This window comes from Palaemon carinicauda, chromosome 1 (genome assembly GCF_036898095.1).
Source record: "Palaemon carinicauda isolate YSFRI2023 chromosome 1, ASM3689809v2, whole genome shotgun sequence".
Lineage (NCBI taxonomy): Eukaryota > Metazoa > Arthropoda > Malacostraca > Decapoda > Palaemonidae > Palaemon > Palaemon carinicauda.
The window spans coordinates 177563654-177589260 of record NC_090725.1 but is presented as its reverse complement, the minus strand read 5'-3'; positions in this window follow the sequence as shown (position 1 = coordinate 177589260).

Here is a 25607-nt window from a genome sequence, read left to right as displayed (position 1 = left end):
ATTTCAAGAAGTAACCTACAATTCTAAATAATTCTATATCTCATTGAAGAGATATGAGACAGAACAACGAATGTGTGCGTATAACATTCTCACACCAACAATTGGTGGCAGCGATTACAACTTTAACAACCTGAGATTACAACTATAACAACCAGAAATTACAACTGTAATAATTAGCAGTTACAACAGTAATGAATCTACAATTACGACAAAGTATCTACGTCTACCGAAGTAATGAACTCATCGAATATCAACTATAAATCATATATAAACTGAGGAACTGGATCTTCAATCAACATACATCATTAAAACATCTTAAGAAGACGAAGGAATGTCGTTCAACTATATCAACGTTTACTGATCAAACATTCAAGAATCACATCCAGAAGAAAAAACATTCAACAATGCACGACAGGAAATCAAGTCGAAACATTCATCACCCAGCTAAACTCTTGCAAAAACCAGAGAGAGAGAGGAAAAGACGTAATCAATCTGCTCCCATATATACAGTAGCTGGGTACATTCTTTATTCATTCAATTTTTTGCAGTGAAGTGTTTTATGTCACGAGTCGATCGTCCATTATTGCTGGGGTGAGTTATTTGCAAATCTTCATTTTCCTTCATTAAAGGAATCTATATTCAACTTCGAATTCTCGTCTAGAATTTTTTCTCTTTGTGCTAATTCCGTTTTCTTTCAGAAGTTCTCGGGAAATATCTTTGTCTTAATATCATTATTATGGGGGATTTTGTTATAATCTGCAACATATCTTTATTGTATAGTGCTTATGCATTTATGCAGTGGATGTCTGTATTCATATAGAGATTTTGATAGGATCGCAAGGAATCGTAGAAATAGAAGAAAAGTTGAAGTAAACATGACGCCTCCTGTGAATCCCAGTAACCCCACTCCCGGACCGAGTAACCCCACTCCCGTAGTAACTTTAGTGAGTGCTAGATCAGCTATCCTTTCTTTTCAAGGTCGGGTCAATGGGTTCTTACCTCAGAATGTCGAGTCATGGATATCATCAGTTGACGCTCATTTAAACATAAAACATATCACAGACCCATTTTTACAATTACAAGAAGCTAAAAGTTTTATAGACTTTGCTAAAGGAGATGCAAGCGCGTATCTTAGGAGAGTTTCTTTTCAAGAGGCAGTTACATGGGATGATTTCAAAGTTAGGCTACGTCGATCTATGGCGGTGAGGAAGCTTTAGATGTAGTTTTGACATTAAGAAATATACTTAATCAAGCGTCTATGACCCAGTTTAATATTATAGAACGAGCGGCTCTCATTGCCGACAGGCTTAATGAATATCTGGATATTTTAGGTAATTCCACATGGGTTACAGGAGATAACATCGTCGTGAAAGATTTCTTACGATTAGTGTATTTAATTTGCATGACAATTATGTTGCCAGAGGCTTTAGTGCGGTGTTTTGATAAAAAGCTAACGCCCGGAAGTACAGAATTAGATGTATAAAAACAGATAAAGAAACCCATGTCTAAGTGTACTGATCTAGATCCCTTGTTTACTCAAGTTTTTACAAAAAAATTAAACTAAGCCACAACAAGTAAACGTAGTTAATAATAATCAAGTTGCAGGGATGACATGTTATAATTGCAAACGCCAAGGTCACTTGATTGCAGACTGCAGAACGCGATTTTGTTCGATACATAATAGTTCAACTCATTCATACAATCGATGCTAGTCGCGTAATCAACAACAGAATCCTAGAAACACACAGTCAATTCCCCAGTCAATTCCCTATGGAAATAAAAGGAAAAATCCTCAGTTCAATAAGAAGAAACAGCCAAACAGCAATGCAGTTCAAAATCAAAAACAAACAAATAGTGCTTCAAATAACTCTGTTCCTGGGCCATCTAGCCAGAACTCGTAAAGTCAGACGAATTTTCAGAATGTGCAAAGCAAAGAAAATACCACATAATTAACTCCAATGGGGAAGAGAGTGATGTTGGGTCATTCGTATCAACGTCCTTTGTATCAAATAATCCATTTAATAATTTATCAGATCATTGTGAGGCAATAGATTTTTCTATGAAACACACGGCCGAATCAAATAAATCAGTGCAGGTTCCCGTAGGTTTGCAACAAATTCACGCAATAATAAGGCGAGGTGAGTTACGACCATCATTATATGCTGTAAATTTAAAACACCGATCCTTCACATTGTTTTTTGACTCTGGTAGTCCACGTAATATCATGGATTTGAGGACTCATCACTTGTTATTTTTGAACTTCCCTATAGAGAAGTCCGGAGTAAGGCTCTCGGGTATAGGAAATAATGAATTATATGTAATAGGAGTAACTCATGTTCAGTACAAGGTCGGTAAGCGCACATTTGCCTATACCTTTATCGTTGTACAAAACATGATATGTATCCAACTGTAATTATAGGATACCCGTCTATGGGTAATCAAAACATTATTTTAGCCCCTGCCAAACACGGCGTGTATATCAAAGGAAAATTCTATAAGTCTTCTAATACCTCAAAATCAGTTTTGGATAAAAAGGAGACGACAAATAAAACAGGAACGTACATTGAAGAACCAATCACTTGTCTCATGAATAAAGAAATAATATACGCGACCCAACAGAATTCTCGTTCACCCGTAATATCATCTTGCACACAATATATCGAGCCGAACGTAACTTCAAATATAATAGTGTGAGTAAAGAAAACTTTGCCGCGACCTGAAATATTAATCCTTTCCGACACTTTGAAAACTAACGGATTGTCCGTCACACAAGCTATTTGTACAGTCGGCTCACAACAACAATGTAATATTGAAGTCTGTAATCATTTAAATACCACTTTAGTAATTCACACGTTTGTCAACATATCATGGATGTAGAAGTTTATAAACATCATATTCTTACCGTCGCTGAAATCAATCACACTCAATCAGTTGCGGATGAATCCCTTTTACAATCTATTAAAAATAAATTCAATAAAGACATTCAAGAAGAGGAAATTCAGCAGAAATTTTTTGGACTTTCAACTAAATATCATGATGTTTTCTCCACTACGGATGGATCCTTAGGTAAAACAGATGTCATAGAACATCAAATAAGGTTAAAAGACAAGCAGAAAATTATCTACCCTATGAAATTCCAGAATGAGATAAAAGATGAAATAGGTAAAATGCTAGAAGAAGGAGTCATTAGGAAATCGAACAGCCCTTATAATTTTCCATTAATAGTTGTACCGAAAAAAGATTGAACATGGCGTATCTGCGTAGACTTCCATCGCTTAAATGAGGAAACGATCCCTGATCGATTCCCAGTGCCATGTACTGACGATATTTCATCTTTGCTAGGTCAGAACAAATATTTTACCAGTTTGGACTTACTTAAAGGCTCTCACCAGATATCATTAGAAGAAAATAGTATCCCATACACTGCCTTCAGCACAGCCAGGGGACATTATGAATTTTTGTGTATGCCTTTTGGTTTACATTGTGCTCCCATAACATTTACTAGAATGATTAACATAGTGTTTGGAGACTTGTTAGGGGACATATTGCATACCTATATGGACGACCTTGTAATCTTTTCTAATACCTTAGAAGAACATCTACGTAAACTGGAACTAGTGCTACAGAGATTAAGACAGCATAACTTAAGGGTAAAGATTAGTAGGTGTGAATTCTTCAAAACAGGATTAGTCTATTTAGGTTTTACGGTGTCTAGCCAAGGTCTTAAAGTAGTCCATGATAAGGTGTCGGCTATCCGTAACTTTCCGATACCTACTAATGTCAAGTGAATACAGCAATTTCTGGGGTGTAGTGGATATTACAGGCATTTTATACGCAATTATTCAATAATAGCCGCTCCCCTAACTGACCTTACGAAGAAGGGTGTAGATTTCATATGGTCTGAGCATCATCAACAGGCGTTTAATACCTTGAAAGATGAACTGTGTAGTTCTCCTATCTTAAAATTTCCTAACTTCGGTAAGGAATTCTTCATTGCAACAGACGCCTCAGACCTAGGAGTAGGTGGGGTATTGCTTCAGCAATATGACAAACAGTTTTTCCCAATAGCTTTTTATTCATGTAAACTGAGACCTTCCGAAAGTAAATACGCAGTAATAGAAAAGGAAGGGCTAGCTATTGTTAAATCACTAGTGCATTTTAAGTTCATAATTTACGGTTATCCCATCAAGGTTCTTACTGATCATAAGCCCCTAACCGACTTCCTTAAAGGCTTTAATCACAGCCCCAAACAAACTCGGTGGCATTTGATTATCCAAGACTTTGGTGCTAGGATCGGGTATTTACCTGGGAAAGCAAATATCATTGCTGATGCATTATCACCAACCCCGTGTCATCTTGTACGGAGCCATTAGCTGAATTAATAGATATATCAACATCTATGCCTATTGTTAAAACTGTATCTGAACAAGAAGATCTGGGCTGGAGCGCTGAACTAATACAGACTGAGCAAAGAAAAGATCAGAAATTAGAAAAAATCATAAATGCTTTGAATGGAAATCCTAAGGAAAAGGAATATATAAAGTATACGCAGCAGAATTATATAATCAAAGATAATATTCTGTGTAGATCCGTGACAAGGAAAACCCGCAATACACCACATGTGACTAACGACCAGGTAGTTGTACCAATCTCACTTATACCCACAGTCCTAAATTGGTTGCATGCAAATCCATTGCATGGATACCCGGGGTTCTCCATAATGTCACAGAAAGCCAAATCATTGTTTTATTGGCATACGATGCTTACAAATATAAAAAAGCACATAGCTAATTGTCGCACTTGTCATGAAAACAAAGGGCACACGAAAACACCTGTCAGCCTAGGGCTTATCCCGTGCCCAATCAACCCTTTGAAGGAATACATTTAGATTTATTAACAGGATTTTACGAGTCAGACAGAGGAAATAAGAACCTCTTAGTAATCATAGATGCTTTGACTCGATATACAGAACTGATAGCGCTTAAAACTAAAACCGCAATCGAATGCGCTAAGAAGTTTTGCGAGTGCTACATTTGTAAACATGAAATTCCACTCATGATAATCTCAGACTCGGGTGGAGAATTCAATAATCATTTCCTTAACTCGTTGTGTGAATTCCTTAGCATAAAGAAAATCAATAAAATTATCTATCACCCAGACTCGAATGGGCTAGTGGAAAGAGCGAATAGGAAGGTTTTAAACATATCAAGAGTTAAACTAGGGGGATCAGACCCCAACTGGGATATTGCAATACCTGTGGTACTAAGTACTCTGAATCACTCATATCATGTATCTATTAAAATGTCGCCGCACGAGGCATTGTATGGTACCCCAGCTAGAACGCCTTTCCATGTATTAACGCCTACAACTAATTTATTAAATCCTTTAAATGCAAGCATAAGTCGATATGATATCCTTCAAAAGTATTTAGAAGAAGCACAAATTATTATGAAAAGGAATCATGATAAAATAGCGAAGCCAACTAAAACATATACCGTGGGTGATAATGTATACATACAGGTAAATGTACGTAAAGGACTCAATTATAAACTAACACCTAAGTTTGAAGGCCCATTCAACATTTTGGAAACATTAACGGCCAATAGATTTAGAGTTCAAAATGTATCCCAGCCCACTGATGAGAGAATTGTACCATTGGCTCACATAAGAAATTAAAATAAGAGAAAAGGAAGTGAGGGAGATTTTTGTATCTATGAAACTTGTATAATATTTGTATGTGAACATTTTTTTTTTCCTTCTTAATACAGGAGTAATTACATATATTTTTCTCATTGCAGGTTTCCAAAATGAAGTTTTTATTATTAGGAGTGATATTGTTCGCTCAGACATTTTTTTTGTGTGGGAAGAGCCCTAAAACTAAAAATATAGATTTTAAATATGGCACTATAGTAGAGAGAACAGAAGACGTTTTTATTAGAGCAAGCAATATAATTATAGAAGTAAATATGCAAGCTATTTTCCTCCCAGAGAATGACATCACTAGCTTAAAGAGCGACCTTTCAAGGTTTGCTGCTTCATTAAATGAAATGCATAAACGACATTTTCCTTTTAATACAGAGAGTTCGCTTGCACCAACACTAAGCGTAGCAGAAATGCTATTGTACGACTTGCAAAATAAGACTGACGAGGCAGAAGCTTTGGCTCGTGACCTTCTGATGTGGACAGTGAGACACACTAACCTTGAAAGACGTAACCCGTTTATTTTTGCTGCACTAAACATCTTTGGATCTGTTGCAAGTTTAGGCTTAGGAATTTCAAATCGTCTTAAAATCAGTAATCAAAATAAGAAAATTGAGTTTTTAGAACATGAAAACGAACTAGTTTTATCAGAACTAAGGAATCAATTAACATTAATTAATAAAATAATGAGTTTGGTAAACGAACATTCTAGTAATATCAGTCAGGTTATGGAAGTACAAAACTTGCTGGCAACGTTAACGTATTATGATTCAAAAATAGATCATATCAATATTAAAATTTCACATTTTATTGAGAAATCAAAAGACTATGTGGAAGCTATTACGTTAGCAACTAAAGGTGTTTTATCACCACATCTTTTGCCAATAAAAGACTTAACGTTGATTTTGGAGTACGGACGGAAGAAATTAGGTTATGTTCCTTTGTTAGACGCCCATAAGTTATAATTTTATTATAGCTTAATTACAGTAAGGGTTGAAAATTACAGGATCATGATTACAGTTCCCTTTGATTCTTCTGATGCCTGCCAATCATACAAAATATCACCATTCCCAACATTCATGACGAATAACTCAAGTCCAGTAATATCCAGTTTAACAGGACATGTATTGATTTCCCCTGATAACGAAACATATACGGTCATTAGAGACTTAGATAAATTAACTCACTCTTCAGAAGCAATGAATAATAAAGTATGTACAGCTGACTCCTTTGAATTCCATCATATATCAATGGATTCATGCGAGTTAGGTATAGTGCTAAACGTTGCTCTCTCCCATACATAAGAAGATTGTCTGACAAAACTTTATCCTTTTGACGATAATAAGTTCAATTACAGATTGAACAACGGCTCGTGGATACGATACGACAAGGCTGGCTTCAATGTATCATGCCCGGACGGATCCACGTCCCACTCCCAGGTCTTCGTTGCAGCTGAAGTTTGCATCGGTACGTCCAATAATTACACGGTCCAAGAAATTAACACCATCATCGGGGAACGGACCTACTTCGCGAATTTCATGTGGACCACTACAATCCCATCCTTACCTCTCTCATGCAACGCACGAGTGGCTGATCGGTTGATGAAATTAACCAAATTGGACCACCTGTCACCGACTTACGCAAGGGGGAATCTTTGTTTATACGTGTTGCTGGCATCAATCAGCGTTACGGTGATGATTTTTATCGCCGTTAACATTTTTTTTTTGGCGTAGGTTAAGGCAAAAACAGGTGGAGCTCAAGAGGAACGTTTTGCCATGTCCAGACAACACTCCTTTTGCTTGGAAAGCATTTACATTTAAAGCCGTTTGAAATTGGCCATTTCACTTGACTTGGGGGATAAAATTGTCTGGAACTGAGAAGTGTATGAAAAGCGGTCAGTAAGCTAGTAATATGTAGTTGAAGACACTCTAGGACATTGCATTTTATAAACATGTTAAAAAAGTGTTTTTGGGGCACCTAATACAATATTGTAGCCCTATATGTTTAAAAAAAAAAGAAAAAAAGGAAAGTGTCTTTTGGGCATCTAATAAAATATATAAGCCCTATATACATATATATATATATATATATATATATATACATATATATATGAAACCGTGGTGCGTGTACGTACCAGGAATTTTTTTTTTGTGTGCACAATAATAACAACTTTGATGAAATTATATCTTTACCAAGGTAACAAATATTCATTATCAGTTACCGTATTATGATAATCTGTATTTTTGACAAAGGTAACAACTATTCTTTAACAAGTTACCAATTCATATTTACATTCAATTTTTTTTAGGGTACCTCATAATCATTTGCTAGCAATATGCCATATATAGATCTGTATTTTCCATGCATTTTTCTTTATTTTTGACTATGTCCGTTAGGTATGTATTTTTTCAACATATACCTTTTTGCATATTCATCCTTAATCACTTGTTTATGGCTATGACTAAAATATATATTCAGTCACACTCCTAGGAAACATATTTTTAACGTAATTTTAAGTTCAAATACTTGAAGGTAGCTGTCCGAGCTAATGTAATGATAATACATTGACAAACCCATGACCCAAGGGATTATAGGAGAGTTGGAGTGTGAACGACAGCCATAACAGGATGCGAAAGTAAGACCAAGCTAAATCATTGCATAGGTAACATTTATTCATGTATTGTCAACATATCACAAGCATCCCGTGAGAAACAGTTGACCTTTTGATCTCTACCACCGGAACCAGATGGCTTCCGTTTAAAATCCAATGTGATAATATTTGTAATAAATGCTGAGATAACTAATGTCACGTTATCAACGCAAACCTATGTTAAACCAGTTCTACTTATCTTTTCATACGGAATGGTCTTCCGACCAAACCATCCATACTCCAGTGATGGAGTTAACAATAAATTTGTTTAAAGTTAATTTAACTTTGACTTATTTCAAGAAGTAACCTACAACTCTAAATAATTCTATATCACATTGAAGAGATATGAGACAGAACAATGAATGTGTGCGTATAACATTCTCACACCAACATATATATATATATATATATATATATATATATATATATATATATATATATATATATATGTATGTATAAATACACACATATATATATATATATATATATATATATATATATATATATATATATATATATATATATATATATATATATATATATATATATATATATATATATATATATGTATATATATATATATATATATATATATATATATATATATATATATATATATATATATCTTACAAAGGTGGTCTAGTGTAGAGTAAATGCAGTAGTTTATTCGTGAATTAATTATATTTCCATATGTGCATTAAAGAGAGGTTACCCAGGTCTTAAGATGAGTTTCTCTCATGTAGATTTAAGTTTATTATGTAAATTATGTAAGATTTTCGTCATTAATTTCATTGTATTCTTTATTAAAGTCAATATAACTAAATCTATGTTATTTTCAAGAATTAACTTCTTATTTCACATATGTTTGTTACGAAGTCTTACATAATCTGTTTGAGAGTTTAAAAGATAGGAACAAAGGCTTATGTATTTTTTTCTTCTTTTATGAGGTATTGCATCATATTTGTGCAGAAATACACAATTGTTTTGGGTGTCAGGTGCTTTGGAAGTTTCTGGAGGGCCCTAGTGCAGGGATCCCTCATTTTTTATTTCGGCGACAAGGGGTAAGCGGAGCTAGCTGACTGATAGAGTTTGTTTCGTGTTGCGTGGATACATGTTGGAGAGAGCAATACTTGGTAACCCTGATGCCTTAGACCAGTCCCCGCGCTCCCACAACTCGCTCGCCTGGAAGTTTCTGGAAGTAGCTAAGTTTCATTTAAAAAGGCGACCCCAGGGGTGCATATATAAATAGAGAATTCCAGCCTTAAGACAACCATCTCCTACTATCTATCAATCTCGCACACACTCTAGTGTATTGTTTTAAAAGAATGCAGTGAAATATCGAAGTTTTGGTGTAACTAGTTTTTGTAATCATAGTGAGTACTTACAAAAATACTCTTAGATTTTTTGTAAACGTCCCTGTAGAGAGTTGGTAGGTACTGGTATTCTAATCTGGTTATCTATTTTCATTAAGGGTCAAACTTCAGGGGAGCGTCCAGCGACCTATGCGAGTCCAGAAACCCATTTTCGGTTTATGACGGTTCTAGGCTGGAAAACCACTCTAAGTCTCAAATAGATATTTTCATGAAATATGTATAAATCATGGATAAAAAGTCTTTAATCTACACTTATCCAAGTTCCGGTGGGAGGGGGGTGTTGCCCAAGCAAAACTAATCAGGTAGGGAATATTTTCCGGTCCTGAGTTCCTGAAAAATATTTTCCTATAGTCTCCAGCTAATTTAGAGATCTGGTTTCCTAAGTGAAATCAACGGTTTTTTTGGGAATGATACAAGTTGGGTAACTAGTGAATCCAATTAAGGTAGGGGCTGTTAATTTCTTCGTATTTTCGTAGACATTTATAATGATTTTGCATCATTATTATATTGATAGTAGTATAAGGTAATAGCGATGATAATCAAGTGAGATAAAAGCATGAAATGTTAACAGTGATAAAGTAATACAAGTGTATAATCGCCCACATGCATTGTTTGTTGACAATGTCAGCTGTTCTTTCATTTTTTTCGTCTGCCCATAAATAGAACAATAGTTTTTTTTATTATATTTATGTTGAAAAAATTATAAGTATCTGAGAATATTTTCAAGTAATCAAAATGTGTCATATGCAAGTGTACTTTGCTTCCCTATATATCCTCAAAATTTCAAGGCTCTAGGTTTACTTCAGAATTTACCTATGGAGATTTTGTATATGTTGTGACGAGCCAAGAGTAGGTTGTGACTCAAAAGAGGGATGGAAGCAACTGAGTACTTTATTAGAGACACATCAGGTATATATGCACAAGAGGTCCCGGCAAGAACGTCACAAAAACAAACATGCTATTTCTTGTCCATCTGGCAACCGGTTCTGTTAACAGTTAACAATGAGAAAGAGGCAAACATGATAATACAAGTTTCTGTCAGTGCGAAGGGAGAGTGAAGATACAAAGGATAATACATACAAAAAAGAGAAATGTCGTTACTATGTACGATCGTGTGACACACGAGTGGTACATGGCTCTGCCCCATAAAATGACATACTGTACATGTTAAATAGGGCGCCCATTCCTGAATCCGTGTGTTGATGTACTTTGGAAGTTTGGCAAGAAGTACAGGTGCCAACCGAATCCTTAACATTCTTAGTAATGCCATGCCAAATGAACTTCGTCTTCAGTAACAGTTCAGTAAAACGGCACGAGGGATGTGAAAAGCCGTGAATGAAATCAAACACCTGTCGCCGCATGGGAGCAGGAATCCGCGGTCTCGGTATACCAGTACTGACGTCACAGAGGAGGGTGGTGTTAGAGTCGTCGAGGGGGACGTCTTCCCAACGGAGGGATGTGTAGGATGTCCTACATGCTTGATACTCTGGATCCTGTCATTGGGCTTCAGCCAAGGTGTTGTAATCCAATCCCAGTTGAACGGTGGCCAACGTGTTTCTTGACATGGCATCTGTAATGGGATTCATTTTCCCAGGTACGTGAAGAAGGGTGAAGTTGTATTCAGCCACGGCGGAGAGATATTGGTGTTGACGGGTGGACCAGGCTTTAGACTGTTGAGTGAAGGCGTGCACCAGAGGCATGTGGTCTGCGTGAATGAAGAAGGGCATACCTTCCTAAAAATGGCAAAAGTGACGGACAGCCAAGTGCACCGCCAGCAATTCACGATCAAAGGTAGAATAACCCGATTCTGCCTTGGACAGTTTTCTGCTGAAGAAGGCCAATGGGGGGGGGGGAGCGAGCCATTGACCCCCTGTTCGAGTACTATACCAATAGTGACGTCGCTTGCATCGGTGGACAGAAGGAGAGGGGCATGTGGGACGGGAAACGTGAGAGCAGCAGCGGTTGATAGGGCATTCTTTGAGTTGCAGAAGGCCGCTTCTTGAAGGGGACCCTACTTCAGGTCTTTTGGCTTGCCCTTGAGGGAGGGGTAGAGGAGAGCTAGAGTGGCGGCAATGGCTGGCAGAAAAGTGTGATAATAGTTGATCAAGCCCAAGAATTACTGCCGTGCTTTGACGGTCGAAGGCATGGGGAAGTTCTGAACGGCTGCTACCTTCTCAGGGAGGGGATGGATTCCTTCAGGAGTGATGCGGTGCCCTAAGAACGACACTTCGTTGGCGCCAAAGGTACACTTGTCGTACCGGACTACAAGGCCGTTGTGTTGTAGGCGGTCGAGCACAATGCACAGGTGAAAAAGGTGTTCCTCTTTTGAGGAAGAGAACACAAGTATGTCGTCCACATAACATACACAGAAGGGGAGGTCCCCTAAGATGCCATCCATGAGACGTTGAAAAGTATCCCCAGCATTACGAAGGCCAAAGCAGAAGTAATTGAAAGTGTATGTACCAAACGGAGCAGTGATGGCGGTCTTGGGGATGTCTTCTGGGTTCATAGGCACCTGATAATACCCCTTCAGGAGGTAGAGCATGGAGAAAACCTACGCTTTGTGCAAGTAGGAGGTCATGTCGGCGATGTTTGGGAGGGGGTAGTGATCCGGTTCTGTTTGCATGTTCAGGCGCCTGTAATCCCTACACGGACAGAGGGAGCCGTCTTTCTTCAGGAAGATGTGTAAGGGTAACGACCATGGGCTGGAGTCATTTTGGCAAAGGCCCATTTCTTCCATTTCGGTGAATGTCTGTTTGGCAGCTGCCAATTGATCCGGTGCCAGACGTCTGAATTTGGCAAAGACTGGGGGTCCCGTCGTCTTGATATGATGATAAATACCGTGTTTTGCAGGAGCCGTGGGCGTTTGGCGAAGTTCTGGACGGAAAACTTCCAGGTACGACGTGAGGAGGTGGACAGAGGCATCTATAGGTGCGCTGATGGGGAGAGCGAGGTTGGAGGGGCCAGGTTGAAGAAGTGTCGACAAGTACGAGTCTGCGTTGAACAATCGTCGGTGGGTGACATCGACCAAAAGGTGGAAATGAGAGAGGAAATCCGCACCAAGGATTGGCAATGTGACGTCAGCAATGAGAAACTTCCAATTAAATTTCCCATTTCCAAACGATAATGTGAGGTTCTTGTAACTGTATGTGGGTATTGCAGATACAGTGGCAGCTACCAGGCGGACATCAGCAAACTTAGACAGACTACGTCATGTCCTGAAGAGTTTCCTTGGCAAAAGAGAATGACAAGCAACTGTGTCTACCAAAAATCGCACGCCCGTTCCTGCATCATGTAAAAAGAAAAGATTAAAAACACGGGAGGCTACTGCCACGAGCGATGGCCTACTTACACGTTTTTTGGCCACTGACAATCCTTGGCCCATTTCTTCGCGGCAGCCCCGAATCTACAGTGGTAGTAGCAAAACTGCAGCTGATGGGTGACAGTAAGGGGCTGTAGAAGTCGTTGGTTGGGGCACGAGCGAGTGGTGGGTGATGGTTGGCTTTGTCGCCGCTCCGGCACGTCACGGGGTAGGCGTGTGTGTTCTACGGCATTCATGTCAGCTTTGGTTGACTTTGAATAGTTGTCCTCTTCATCAGGAGTGGAGGCGTTGATGGAGGTCTTGAAGGTTGTGAAGTTGCTATCCATAAGGGCCTCGGCTTTAGTCATCAAGTTCTTTATGGGTAAACTATCGACATTGGGTATGGCAGCGCGTACAGGTTTGGGTAAACAGCGTACCCAAAGGCCACGAAGTATGTTCACCTCACGAGGAGAGCCGTCTGCTGCAGGTTGCAGGCGAGCGATACTGGTCATTTCCCTGAGGACGAGCGAAGCCCATTGGTCCCCCAACAGTTGTTGAGAGAGCTGAGAAAGCTCTGCTATACGGGCGGCTGGCGACGGCAAGCACTGCTGCAGAAGGTATGTTTTTAGGGCGTCATACGCTACTGGGGTGTCTCCTTGTTCACAAAGCCAGTCGGAGATTTCCGGGAAGGTGTCATCGGGTATCGCCGCGAGAACATAATCTGCTTTGGTGGCTTAGTGAGTCATGCCTTGATGCGGAACTGGACTTCTGGGCGTTGAAACCAAGTAAACGCCTCTCTGCTGATGACGAAAGTTTCAATTGTGTGGCCATAGTAACAGTGAGGAGGGGGGGGGGGAAGGAAAGAGGAGTGAGTAGACTTCCAGGGTCACCAATGCGACGAGCCAAGTGTAGGTTATTACTCAAAAGTGGGATAGAAACAACTGAGTACTTTATTATAGACACATCAGGTATATATACACAAGAGGTCCCAGCAAGAAGGTCACAAAATACAAACATACTATTTCTTGTCCAACCGACAACTGGTTCTGTTAACAGTTAACTATGAGAAATAGGCAGACATGATGATACAAGTTGCTGTCAGTGCAAAGGGAGAGCGAAGATACAAAGGATAATACATACAAAAAAGAGAAATGTTGTTACTATGTACAATCGTGTGACACACAAGTGGTACAACGGAAACTTTGATGCTTGTTTTCTCAAAGTTAAGATTTTCGGGAAAAAAAATTAATTAAACTTTTTTGCTTATTGACCGATTATAGTCATTCAAAAGCCAAATATTAGAGCATTAAAATATTTAAATATTCATAGCACAGAATTTTTAAATTTGAATTGTTACCTATTAAAATTATTGAGAAAAACCTAGGTAAAAAACGTAAAATATATATAATAAAAAAATCTAAAGGTTTATTAAAAAATCACTGATGTGTTTTTAGTACAGACAATTATCTTTCAAATGGTTTATGAATGAGAAAAATCAGTTGAAAAACAAAAAAAAATTATGAGTTTGAACAAACCCCATTTTCTCGTTAGGTTTATGTAAAGTGGACATGCGCCTTAAATATTGTATTCATATCTAGTTTTAAGTGAAACAAGTGACTGTATAATCTTTATTGTATTATTCTATTTGTCTTAGTCTAAGGTTGTATTCAGATTTAATATTCAAGTCAAGTGATCATATTATTTTCAGATTGTAACATTTTTGTCTTAATTTAAGTTTTGGTTCAGAATTAATATTTCAAGTGATTAATTTGTTTTATGTAAATCTGTTTCATGGTGTTGTAATTTATATAGAATATATTCATTTTTGTATAAAGTTTATTATTTTAATCACCCTTGTTCAATTCATAATCACTCATATCCTGTTATGAACCAAATTTACAGTTGTTTGAATATTTGTAATAATAACCCAGTTTTTTTTTTTTTCGAGTGTACATAAGAGACCTTTGGGTATTCAGTGTTTTATATACTGCTATCTGGGAGTTGCATAATTGTCTCAGAGTTCGGTTTTTAATATTTCTTCAAACGTAATAGATTTAATGTAAAAGCAAACAGGTGTTTTTGGAATTCGAGAGGTTGTATAGCTTGCCAGTTGTAAATTATGTATTCTATTATATGTTTGGTTCCCAGACACGAGCCATCATATAACAAAGGTTTGGTGCCCAGACCCTTAGGATCGAGCGAGTCTGTTTTAAATATTGGTGGTAACAGGGCCATGTTTAGGATAAGATTTTTGAAAAATACAGTGTTAGTAGGATTTTGTACATCGTTAGGATATATTTTTGGGGGAACGTATAAAATTATCTGTTAAAGAACAAGATGTCACAGTTTAATATCCAAGAGTTTTTGAATAACCCAAATGTTCAGGAATTGTCAGAAGCTAATGTAACTAAAGCTCAGTGGCTCTATCTTAATGGCATGTGGTGGCCGTACAACGAGTCGGATGATTAAAGCCCAAATCAAGTGTCTAGCCTTAGAAATGTTGATAAATTCAGGAAAGTTGTCGAAAGAAAATATTGTGGCAGCTCGTGAACTGTTGGAGGAAGCTCAGGAAGAATTTTTAGGAAGCAAGGACCGGTTTACCCTCAAACTGAAAGCATGAAATCATATAGGGATGTTTAGGCTGATATTCGACGAATTGCAGAGGAGGAGAATTTGCCTAATTTGAAGATGAGGTCAGAAGAAGCACAATAATGCGAAAGAAATGGAAGCAAGACGAGAAGAAAGACAGGCAGAAGAAGCAAGACATGTGAGGGAGATGGAAGCAAGGGAAATCGCAAGACTAAAAGAAAATGAGAGAAGAAAGGAAGAAAAAGAGATGGAAGAAGTGAGGCATGCGCAAGAATTGGAGCTGTTGAATGCCCATGCACAGTTGACAATATAGACAGAGACAGCTCCTTCTAGGCACGAACCCGTCTTTAATATGACGGATGCCTAGGGTTAATTTCAAGGTTCCTAGAAGAGGCCCCAGATGAGTTATTTGATCATTTTGAAACGGTCACATAGACAATGAAATGGCCAGAAGATAAATGTTCTGTGTTATTGCAGATTGTGCTCTTTGGCAATAGCCGCATTGCTTACTTATCCTTATCTCAGGACCAGAGGAAGGAGTATCAAGAAGTGAAGAGGAGCTTGCTGCAATTGTATCAGATGACCCCTGAGTATTATAATGAATGGTTCTGAAGTTTGAGAAAGGATCAGAAAATTACTTTCCTTTAAGAGATAGACAAAGGCTGCTAATGTAAAGGAGATGGCTGATTTAGAAAATTAATAATACTAGAGCAGTATGCCACTATCTTTGTCTTACTCCTAGTCATCACACAAATAGGAAACAGATATGGGTAGTCATTATCGAGTTCAGTCGTAGGAGTATACTTCAGTGGTTTCTCCGTTACAATTGGTCAAGGCACAAACGGCGCTCCACTAACCTCATTTCCCAGAGGGACTTCTAATCCTTTACCGCAAAATCAAAATGACCTTTCATCAACTCACATGACAATTTCAAACGGCAAATAAGAGTAACCTCCTCACCCTCTATTCCCTTCAAAATGACCAAATCTCCTGTGAGAGACTGTTCCACCAACGGGTGTACACCTTATGTCACCACACTATGATTACAACCTTGACCGGGATCTCCTCACTCCCATCCAGAGCGGCTAACATTCCTTCATGGAAATACAGTTTAAAGGCATCTACGCTGTTTGGGGTTGTCCTATTTATCGTGGAAACGTTAGCAGATTTATTTTCCTCGTCGGCCTTTCCCTTTGATTCTTCGTCTTCGTGTTCTATGGAGTTGAATTACCCATATCCACTTGGGCGACTGCTTTCGGTTTCTTCCACTAACATTCAATGTGTATAAACTGCACAAAGTTAAACAGACCAAGTGACCATACAGTAAATTCAAGAGACTGCAATGCTTTTGACTTGGAATTGAAAAAACTGATCATGGTTACTAGGGATGTCATAAACTGTGGCTATATAGATATACAATCTGTAGGTAATAAGACTGTTCAAATTCGAGAACTGATAGACGAGAAATATTTAGATATACTAGCTTTATCTGAAACATGGCTAAATAACTTTAACAAGGCAAAGATCACTGAAATGACGCCCCCCACATATGCCTTATTTCACATACCGAGAGAGTAGGTCTGGTGGAGGTGTCGGACTCTTTATTCATAAAAGTTACTCAAATCTTAAAACTTTGAAAAGAATTAGTGTAACAAGACTTGAATATATAGAAATAAAATTTACGCCAAAAATAGAATATCCTTTGTAACAACTATAAACCTCCTAGAACAAAGTCCAGTAATTTTTTTAAGAATTCAGTGTTCTCATTGAGATGATTATCATGGAAAAAAACGAATTAGTTATCTGTGGAGACTTCAATTTTTGGATGGATGACGCATCAAATCCTGACGCTTTGGTATTTAGTGAGTTATTAGAACCATATCGACTATTGAATAATGTCGACTGCACAACTACTTTAACTGGTCATACGCTTGACTCAATTATAAATGATGACATGAATAATATTGTATATGATATAAAAGTTGAAGAGAAACAAACTTATTACGTTTAGTTTACCTCTACAGAAACATGCATTAGTAAAAAAAAAAAATAAACTTTAGACATAAATCAAATTTTTCTCCTACCGTATTTATTGAGGAAGTTACAAAGAAAATAAATGATGTTATCAACATTCCTTGTGATCATGATGACCCACGTCTGTTAGGAGCTAAGTGTGCTAACTGTCTTATGACCACTTACAATAAAGTGATTAAAAGTTAATATGATACCATGTGCCCACCGATGGAAAAGACTATAACCGTAAAAGACCAATCTCCTTGGTTTCATGGAGAGACTTTGGTAAAAAAAGAGGGAAAAAAGACGTAAGGAAAGAAAGTGGAATAGGTTAACAACTGAGAGTCCTCGGGTAGATACAAAACTGTTGCGTGTCAATATAACTAGCTACTAAGGAGGAAAAAAGTGAATACTATAAGAGAAAGATCCTCGAAGCAACAACAGACATAAATAATTTATATCGTCTCCTGAATGGTATAATGGGAAATGTAAAAGAAAAGAAGCTACCTGGTGGATACAGTGACCAGGAACTAGCAAATAATTTTCTAGTATTCTTTAAAAAGAAAATTGAAAACATAACCAGATCATTTGTAAATACTCAACATCAGATTAATGATACACCAGGCACACAGACAAAATTAATACGATTTAAAAACATAACACAAGATGAAATCACCAATATTATCAAGAGGGAAAAGAAAACAAACTGCGCGATCGATCCTATGGCAATATCTGAAGTAATTGGAGAGAGAGACTTTTCTAGTCTAGCCAAAATAATACTGAGAATAGCAAATGCAAGCATTGATGAATGTAAGTTTCCTAAATTTGAGAAAATGGCTATAGTCACGCCAGTTCTGAAAAATGCACTGGATTACCAGGAATTAAGCTCATATAGACCTATTTCAAATCTATCCTTTATCTCAAAAGTGCTTGTATATGTAATTCTTAAACAACTAGTCAGCCACTTAGAAGTAATAGAAGCTTTGCTTGTCAACCAATATGCTTACAGAAAACTATACTCTACGGAGACAGCCATCTGCTCTGTTGTAAATGATATGCCAGAAATGATGGATGAATATAAATGTGGTATTTTGATATTGCTCTTCCACAGTGGTGTTTTTGATACAGTTGTGCATGAACTGCTATTAAATGATCTACGGTCCATCGGCGTTGAAAATCAACCTTTCGAATACCTAAAAGACTACTTGGTTGGTATAAATTACTGTGTACAAATTGGAAACTCTTATTCATCATATGAACCCTTAAACAGCGGGGTACCCCAGGGGAGTGTACTAGGCCCAATCTTATTCTGCATCTATACTATTGATCTATCGAAAATGCTACAAAAACATGGCGTGAAGTTTAAACTATTTGCAGATGAAACAATTTTACTTCTCCATAAATGATATACATGACACTACTGAAACTCTAAACTGAATCCTTGATAGTGTTAGAGAATGGAGGACATTTAAACAACTAAAATAAAATGGGAACAAACTGAATTCATGGTGGTGGGCAAGAGAAACGGCGTGAGAAACTTAGGTGATGATAATCAAAGGAACAAAAATAATGACTCTGTGCCAATATCTAGTAAAGTTCGAGATCTAGGTGTATTTTTTGACTGTAACCTGTCTTTAAATGCCCAAATAAATAATGAAATAAAAAGTGCTGGTTATCATCTAAGAAATATTGCGTTTATAAAAAAGTACCTGGACGAAAATTCTGTCAAGAAACTTGTGATAAACTGTGTATTACCAGGATTGACTACTGCAACTCTATCTACTACAATTTACCAAAAGTCCAACTTAAGAAATTACTAAACATAATAAACAGAGGAGCAAGACGGATAAAAGGTGTCCCACCTAGAGAAAGGATCACCCCTATACTAATAGATTTACACTGGCTGCCGATTAAAGCGAGAATTGAATTTAAAATATGTACAATAACCCACCAAGTTATCAGAACCGGTTGTTCAAAATACTTAAGAGGATTGCTACATACTGCGCAGCCAACAAATCGTGTCGACACGAGAATAGTTACAGATGGCTTCAAACTGTTGGAACCTAGATTTATGTCCATTTTGGGCTCCAGATCCTTTGAATATGCGGCTCCGAGACTATTTAATAAGCTCCAACGAAACATTCGAATGTTTGAAGACATTGAGGCTTTTAAGAGGAAACTGAAGACTTTCTTATTTCATGAGTCTTTTGACAGTGACGATTTAACAGTAAATGAACAATATGTGACTTGAAAAGATAAATACTGTGAACGAACAATGTTAAACGACAGTGGAGGTCCTGTAGAGAGTTGGGTTCCCCCTGCTGTATGGGACCGGAAAAACAGTCATCAAAGTAAGTAAAGTAAGTAAAAGATATGGCCTTTTTTTGCCACACTTGTAACACAATTTTAATCTTCTGTACATCTTTCACAACACCTGAAGGAGGGTGATTCGACGATTGTTATTGTGGTACTATTACATTCTGCACATTCTGCTATGGGATAGTACCAGTGGTACTTCTGCTGTAACTATTGAATTTTTTCCCATATTTATTAATGAACTGGTTTCAATGGTTCGGTGAATACTTAACACTTGGTCGGAACGACGGTTGAAACTTCATACCCGAGGAGGGTTTACGACTGATAATATTAAAATCTCCACTCAGAGAAGCGGCTCTATTAAGTTTCATCACCTCTCTCTCTCTCTCTCTCTCTCTCTCTCTCTCTCTCTCTCTCTCTCTCTCTCTCTCTCAAGTACGCTTTAGTTATATCAGCTTCTGACAATTCCTGAGCAATTGGGTTTTCCAAAAACTTCTATACAATTATTTGAGACATTTTGTACTTTACAAAAAACTATACCCCTCCAAAGAATATATCTTATCAATACACAGATTCCTGTTAACACAAAACTGATCAAACCTTTAATCAAAAACACGTTCCTGGTATCACCAAAATTTGAAACAGACTGGCTTGATCCAAGGATCTGGGCACAAAAAAAATGTATATTTCAACCAGCGAATTATGTTAATTCCCGAGCTCCAAAACTCACCTGGTTTATATTACATATTTCGATATACAAGAGAAAAGCTTCTGAGCTCTGAGAATAAAACACAACTCCCAGACGATAATATATATGAACACCGAATATCTAAAGATCTCTTCAGGTTACACTCAAAAGAAAAAACTAGGTGATTAATTTACTTATATATATACATATATATATATATATATATATATATATATATATATATATATATATATATATATATAGTAAGGCCTCAGATATGGATATGTTCTTCCACTTGTGTCTGTTTATGATCTTTCTATGTCAGTCCATACTTGTATACTTTCTTAGTTCGTTAATTCATCATCTTCTCTTCCTTCCCCTGCTTCATGTGTAATCTTTAGGGACCCACTCTGTAATTGGCAATGTCCACCTATTTGTCATTCTCATAATATATCTAGTCCATGTCCATTTCTTTCTCTTACATGTTATTAGAATATACTTTACTTCAGTTTGCCCTCATGTCCTTGTTGCCCTTTTCTGTTTCTGAGTGTTATAGAATAGTACTTCCTGTATAAACATCCTCAAGTGTCCTAACGTAAGGTTCATCTATTCCTTGTATCTGGAGGGCTTTCATTACTGCTAAAGTTTTGACAGAATAAAAAGTTTTCTTATTATCTATAAATGCCATACAGAGTTGTTTGTCAAAGATGATATTTCCATTAGCTGGTTAATTATATGGATATGGTTAGTTGCTGAGTACCCACTTCTAAAGTCTGCCATCTCTCTTGGTTGATTAAAGTCTAACTGTCTTTCTATTTGGTCTAACATGACTTTTGTAAATCTTTTATATATTTTACAGAATAAACTTATTGGGCGGTGATTCAGTTTTTTTTTCTTTGTCTCCCTTTTTGTGAATTAATATAATAATAAAGTTTTTCCAAGCTCTAGGTATGGAGCATTCTTGCAGACATTTTGTGTGAATTTCAGTGAGTTTTCCTAGAAAATCTTCATCTATTATTAAATCAATTGTTATGCCATCTTCTCTTGTTGCTTTGCTGTTTTTCATGCCTATAAATGTTTTCATTACTTTTTCTACTGTTACGTTTGGTACCGGCTCAGGTGTTTCCTTATTTCAATTGACAAAGTTATTTCTTATGTCACTATTGAATAACATCGTAATGAAATTCTCTGTCATTTATATCACTCCTCTATTTTTAATAATATTTCCATTATTAATCTACTATAATCTTTATTTCTTACAATCCCTACAAACACTTCTCAATACTATTATAGTTGAGACAATGTAATGAAAATAAAACAATTTTATTTTAAAGCAATATCTGTTGACACCCTGTTCCAAGTCTCCTTTTCATCAATATGATGCTTCCTCTTTTATTTAGTATTTCCTGAATTTTAATTGGTTGTTTTGACGAATGTGTTCGGTTTTTAGTTTTTTTTTTTTTTTACTTTGGAGAGTTCAACTAATTCTATTTCATCTCTCTTGAATTTTACACTCATTTCAAATCTTATCTTTATTTGCATTTTAGTATTTTATTTAAGTTATTTTTTTATCTTGTTTAGTAACTTTTCCATCTATATCTTGTGCTGATTTCAATATAACATTAGTTGAATTACTGTTCATTTCTTCCTTTTGAGCATGTAGCTTGGAGTCTCTATTTTGTCCCGCTAAAGTGAACTCATGAGAGATTTCTCTTTTATTATAGAAGCGTTTATTTTCTTTCTCAAAATTCTGTTTTTCTTTCTTTCCTTAGATATGAACAAATTTGGCTTCTCAATATATTATGGTCGCTTGACTTTAACTTGATCAACACTGTTACATCTGTGATTAGATTAACTTTTCCACTACGAATAAAATCTATTTAATTTTTTGCTTTTCCATCTGTGCTTCTTCATGCCCATTTTCTATTCCCTTTAAAAAAAAAAAGTTTTTATAATTTTGATATTTTTTCTTCCAATAAATTCTTTTTTTGACTTAATTTAGCAATGAAATCACCCAAAACAAATGTAAACTGACTCTTTAGATTTTTTTATAAATATCTCCAGATCTTCCTAAAATGTATATATATATATATATATATATATATATATATATATATATATATATATATATATATATATATATATATATATATATATATATATATTTTTTTTTTTTTTTTAATAGGATGTTGTTGAGAAATACGTTTGATGGATCTACTTCTTATTTAGTTTGATAACACTGGTTTACAAAAAAAAAAAAAAAAAAAAAAAAAAGTTGCCTGAGGCAAGAATGGGGATAGGTGTTTTTTGCTAATTTGGGTGTGCTGAATTCAAATTCATAAATAGTTTTGCTCTATCACCTCTAGTTTTCGGGCTTTTATATAGTCTCGTTTTAGTATAAACAGAGAATATATGTGCACATTTTATGAGTTGTAGCAGCTTATAACAGATTAAACAGGATAGATAAAGAACACTGATTGAATCAATATACTTGGATGACACAATTACACAATTCATGGTACCACAGACAGTCAAAAGTGTGTTTTCTTAGAGGATCTGGTGTATTTTGCCTCCGGGATGTCACGCAAGAGCATCTAGCAGAAGTCTCCCATCATGCCGGGGTTCCATTTGCCTTGATAGTTGCTCTCCAACTTCGTAATGTCTTGGTGGAATCTTTCTCCATGCTCATCACTCACTGCTCCAAGGTTTGGCGGGAAGAAGTTGAGGTGGGAATGGAGAAAATTAATCTTGAGTGACATTCGGCACCCCATATCCTGATAAGACTTTAGCAACTTTTCAATACAGGCTTGGTAATCTGGTATGCGTGTGTTACCAAGGAAGCCACTACAGACTGACTTGAATGCTTCCCATGCTCTTAGTTCCTTTAAGTTAAGAAGCTCCTCAAAATCAGTATGCTTCAGCAATTCTCGGATCTGAGGTCCGACAAAGATGCTCTCTTTGATCTTAGCAGCACTAACACCTGGGAACACAGTAGACAAGTGTTGGAAGGCAGCACCATTTTTGTCCAATGCCTTCACGAAATTCTTCATCAAACCAAGCTTGATGTGAAGAGGAGGAAGAAGCACCTTATTCATGTCCACCAGAGGATTCCCCTTGACGCTGTGTTCGCCAGGAACAAAAGTGCTTCTAGACCCCCAGTCTTTCTGCTTGTAATGCTCGACTATCCCAGAGACAGAGAAAACAACAGTACTCTGTGAAGCCCGCTTGCATGCCCATAAGAAGACCAATGACCTTGAGGTCCACACACAGACTCCATTGGTACTCGCTGTACTTAATAGCTTTTAAAAGAAGCTCCATATTGTCATAGGACTCCTTTAGATGGACAGAGTGTGCAATGGGAATGCTGGGATATTTATTCCCGTTGTGCAGAAGCACAGCCTTGAGACTTCGCTTGGAAGAGACTATGAAAAGACGCCAGTCTGAAGGATTATGTGGCAAACCAAGGGACGTGAACAAGCCAGGTATGTTTGTGCAGTAGCACAACTTGTTTTCCATGTCGAAAAAGGAAGCAAGGTCATTGTTCCGATTCCTGAAACTGGTGATCATTACATCTTCCTGGACTAGGTTCCACTGTTTAAGCCGAGAAGCCAAGAGCTCTGACTGCTGTTTTGACAGATACAAATCACGAGCAAGATCATTGAGGTCTTCTTGCATGATCCAGTGTGGCTCGTTGCCACTTGTTCCTGAATATGTAGACTCAATATCTTCCAAAGATATTGACTCGGCAGAATCCTCCCTTGAAGGTATTTCTTCATCTGATGAGGAAAGAAGATCCTTATTTACTGGAGGTGTGGGTACAGGAAGATCATCTGAATGGGGAATGGGTCTCATAGCAGATGGAAGATTGGGATATTTGATCTTTTTCCCAGAAGATGCATTGAAACCAGTTATATTAGTTAAACAAAAATAACAGTCATCTGCGTGGCTTCGTGGCTCTCTCCAAACCATCGGGACTGCAAAGTTGAAAGCCGCTTTCTTGCCATTAAACCATGCAGTTAGTCCATTGTAGCAGGGCTTACAACAAATGTGTGGAGCCCAAGATTTGTCCTGATCACCAATTTTACAGTCAAAATAGTGAAAGTAGGCGGTTCTGGGGAGGGAAGTGATGGTTCGACGCTGTGCAACTGTTGTGAAGTCCCCACACACATAGCAGAAAGAATTGGGCTCAAGCCATGACGTCCTGATGGAAGGTTCCTTTAGTAGCTTCCTGAGGGTATATATGACTACAGTAGATATTCCCAGAATTCTAACTTCTGGCGCGAGTACCCATGTTTCCCTTTAGGATATCGTATAATAACAGGGGACGTATGCTTGACACGCCACATAGCTATCTGCACCCCACATAGCGTTTACGCTTCGAGGGGGAAGTGTGACAAGTATCAGGAGGAGCCGTTACAAAACTCTCCTCCTGCGTTACTGTTACGGTACCTAGTGATGTAAACAAACGGCCACCATATCTGGCCGCAATCTTGGTTTACGTCACATCCGCGCGCTCCATTCCTGTATCTGTAGCGTTCCTGAAAGAGTGTTTTTTCCCAGTGTTCGCTATTTTATCGCATCATGTCGCAATCTTCAGCCTCGCCTTCTTCTGGAAAGTTAAGTACCCTATTCTTGTATTGTATAAATTAGCTCTAGCCGTAAAGTAACGACTTTTTATCTTTAAATCTTGTGTTTTGTGACTGAGCTGTGCCCCGACCTGAGGAGTCATGTTTTGACGCTGTTGCTCACCTCGCATGCTTTATTTAGTTAGCCAGAGCAACCTTCCCAGTCTTAAAACTAATAACTTCATCAGTTATTTAGTCTTCATTGCTAGGAGTTAGTTATATTATGCGTTAGTATTCGTTTAGGCAACTATGTTAGCCTACCCTATGCTAGATTGCTAGCCTAGCCCCTAGGCTCGATAGCCTAGTGTTCATGTTTACTTCTTGCATGATATAACAAGTGTTCCTGGTGTTA